General features: G+C 41.1%; 1 pseudogene; it reads right to left on the bottom strand.

The window, feature by feature from the left end:
* Window positions 1-2093: 2093 nt before the first annotated feature.
* On the bottom strand, window positions 2094-3592 carry LOC100959425 (annotated as a pseudogene).
* Between the last annotated feature and the right edge of the window lie 2 nt (window positions 3593-3594).

Raw genomic sequence — 3594 nt, 5'->3', positions numbered from 1 at the left:
ATTGAAGGAGAATGAGTCCAACTTCTTGTATAAGAAAGTTAAACTTGTATTTAAAAATGAATGTTGAGGCAACGTAAAATTACGAGACTTTACCACAAGGCCGTTTACATGACTGTGGTTTAATAGAACAGACTCAAACTCAGCTCCCAGGCTTTTCAGGGGCCCCAGGCTTAGCTTCTATGACCTGATACTGGCATTTATCCCCAAGTCTACCTGTGTGTTATTTGGTTAGGAGATTTTCTTGCATTTTCATTTTTCAGCACTGTATAAAGAAGTATTTTTGGTGAAAATTATGCAGTAAGACCTTAAAAAGTTCAAGCCAGGGTGGTGCCTGTGGCTCAAAGGAGTAGGGCACCGACCCCATAGACCGAAGGTAGTGGGTTCAAACCTGGCCCTGGCCAAAAGCTGCAAAAAAATAAAAATAAAAAAAGGTTAAGCCAGAGCACATGATCTTAATTCTTACTCTTTTTTTTTTCCATGAAGATTTGAGTTTTAATATCATAGATTTCAGGAAGCCAAGTGTCTGTGAGTGCTGGGTATCTTGCTTGGTGGAATACTGTGGGATTTCTTGTTTTCCGCAGCGTGATGTCCTCAAGATTCATACGTGTTGTAGCATGTGCCATAATTTCCTTCCTGTTTAAGGCTGAGTGATGTTCCATTGTATGTATATACTGCATTTATCTGCATTTAACCTGTCAATACTTGGTTGCCTCGACCTTTTGACTATTGTGAATAGTGCTGCCATGAACCTGGGTATTGCTTTTATTTTTAAAATGGTAGCTGTGTGTCTTAATGCTATCTGGCTATAAAAGATTAATATTCGCTCTGGACCTCTAATAAGCTTTAGGAAAACACAAGGCTTGATTTCATAGCGGGTCCTTCATCACTCAGCCCTCTTACTATCTGACCTCTTAATGTCAAATTGTCATTAATGCAGCACAATTTAAACCTTCCCCCAGTATATTTTGTCTGCATCTTCTTTATTGAATGACTATTTATTTTACTCTATAATTTATATCATGTTTCTTTAATGCATTTAAAAAGTCTTATAGAGTTTGTACCATGTCACATTGACAGAGAATAGAATCACAGAATATTAAAGCTGGAAGGAATTTTGGTGGCAATGCCAAGTTCTTATTTCTCAAATTATTAAGAAACTAAGGAGCCAAACAATTGTTCAAAAATCAGTGCTGTTCTCTGAATTTGAGACTAATTCTCATTTTGCCACGTCACCACAAAAGTCCTGTTTCTGAGCATAAAGTTTCTACTTTGTAACTGTAGATGTAAATGTAAAAAGGTAAGAGGAAGCTGACTGGGAATATCCACAGGATATAATCTGAAAAGTCTTTGTGAATCAGTCTATGGATTTGCCTTACCTCTATCATTTTCCATTTTTATAAACTGAGTATTTCCACAAGTGTGGCTCATTGAGACTTTCTCATGTAAATAATGTAAGACACAATTTTAATCTCATTTCAAAGAGTGTCAGAGTCAAAACTGTTACTGAAGTTTATTGCCTAATTTAGGGTCACTTACTTAGTATTTTGTTCTTAGAGATTTACCCATGACCATTTGAGTTGTTATATATTTACTATTCTGCAATATATTTATATTATTCAAATAGCAAATAAGAAGTAAATAGTTTACCTCCCACCATGTACACAGTGACCAGTGTATCTTGAGATATTTTAATATCAATATAAAAAAGCTTTCTTATTCTTTTCTCATATTTTACAGCTTCAGAGAATTCTTTTATGTGAATATAGCCTTATATATTTAAGTAGTCCCTTGTTGATGGACATTTAGATTCTTTATAAGCTGTTACTATTTTAAAAAGGAGTGCTGCAATACATACTTTATACAGATATTGTTTGCACATATTTGCAAATATATCTAGAAGGTGAATTCTGGAAGTTGAAATTATGGGTCAAAATATATATAACAGCTTTGATAAATAATGCCAAATTACACTATATTAAGATTGCTTTATTTGTACCAATATATACTTTTTATAACAATGGGAAAAATTTATCAATGTTGATCACAAACTGATAAGTGGCTAGACGGCTAAATTAGGTCATCTCAAGCAATGTTTATGGGGCTCTAGGTACCCAGATGTCTATTATGATCTGGTATAGGGATCCCCCGAGACTGACCATCAGAGTCTGACACAGGATCCTGGCCTTTAGGCTGTGGTTTTTTCTTTTCTTTTCTTTTTTTTTTTGCAGGACAAAACAGTAGAATTTAATCTTCAAACTTGATGATTTAGAAGCGTTTCTGTCAATATAAAAGATTTTGCCTGCAGCATTAGAGAAGCCAAGGCCAGCTCCTCGGCTGGTACTTCAGCTCATGGCCCAGTCGTAGTCCGGTTGCAAGTTCTGCTGCTGAGTGTCAGCTGCCTTCTTGTTGAGGGCCACGTTGGGCCTTCCAGCCATGCTAGGGGGCCGGCTGAATGAAGGGGACAGATTTTTAAAGACACCCATAAGTTTGAGGAATTTCAGTTTCTGTTCCTCATTTTCAAAACCAGCAGTATCCCACTGGCCAAACTGGGTTCCCGTCACTTGCTGGTTTCGGAGTTTCCGTTTTGCGCGACTCACGGTCAGTCTCTTCTCGCAAGGCCTTTGCCTCCCCTGGTCAGTGTGCGCCTCGTCCGCGTTCCCTTTCTTTTCCGACACCACCTCCAGGTCTGTGTCTGGATCCTCCTCCCAAGGGTCTCCTACTACTGTCTTTCTTCCTCTTATTCTGCTGTCTTTCTTCCTCTTATTCTGCTTCCCTTTCAGAGCCACCTCCTCCATGCCTGGCTGCTCTACCTTCTTCTTGGATTTTTCCTTTGCTGGTGCCTCGGGGCCATCTCCTAGGGGGATGTATTCTGGAGCATCAATTTTAACTGGCCTCATTCGACTTCCTTCCCAGGACTGCTCTGCGTGGACCGGAGAGCCTGGAGTGCCCTGGGAGGGTGTCTCCCTCCTGGTGGATCTTTTTTTTCTTCTTCCCTTTCCTGCTCGGTTCCCTGGCACTCCCCTGCTTCCGTTTCTGCCCTGGGGCTGCCTGCTCCTTACCTTCCCTCCCCACTGAGCAGGTGTACCCGGCCCCAGCATCGCAGAACCAAGGGTCCTAGACTGAAAAGGCTGCGGGGTCCTGGGCCTTTTTATCCTTCTTGTGTTTTTTGACCTTCTTGCCAACTCTGGTCACCACCTCCTCATTCTGTCTGGGGTCTGGAGAGGTCTTTGCCTCCAACCCATGGGACATGGTTGGAGGTAAGGAGGACTTCCTCTTCTTTTTCTTCTCCCCATGGAGAAATTCCGTGGGAGACTAAACACCTGCTTCCTGGGGCTGGGTGACTTCTCTGTCTGTTTAGCATGACAGGTGGTCTCAGGTTCTAGCTGCTCCTCACAAGGGGTGCTATAACCCTTCTTCTTTTTCTTTTTCTTCACTAGAGGCATCTCAGGTGTCTCCCCTTGGACCACAATCTTAGAGGGGATGTGGCTCTTATGGGAGAAACATTGGCAAAACAATTGTCACTGTTCAAAACTGAGTATTGAGTCTCTGGTTCTTTGATCACCTTCCTCTTCTTTTTCTTCTCTGGCAGCCCAA

Source organism: Otolemur garnettii, unplaced genomic scaffold (assembly GCF_000181295.1).
Source record: "Otolemur garnettii isolate 467f Iridium unplaced genomic scaffold, OtoGar3 scaffold00030, whole genome shotgun sequence".
Classification (NCBI taxonomy): domain Eukaryota; kingdom Metazoa; phylum Chordata; class Mammalia; order Primates; family Galagidae; genus Otolemur; species Otolemur garnettii.
This window is presented reverse-complemented; position numbering and strand designations above follow the sequence as displayed.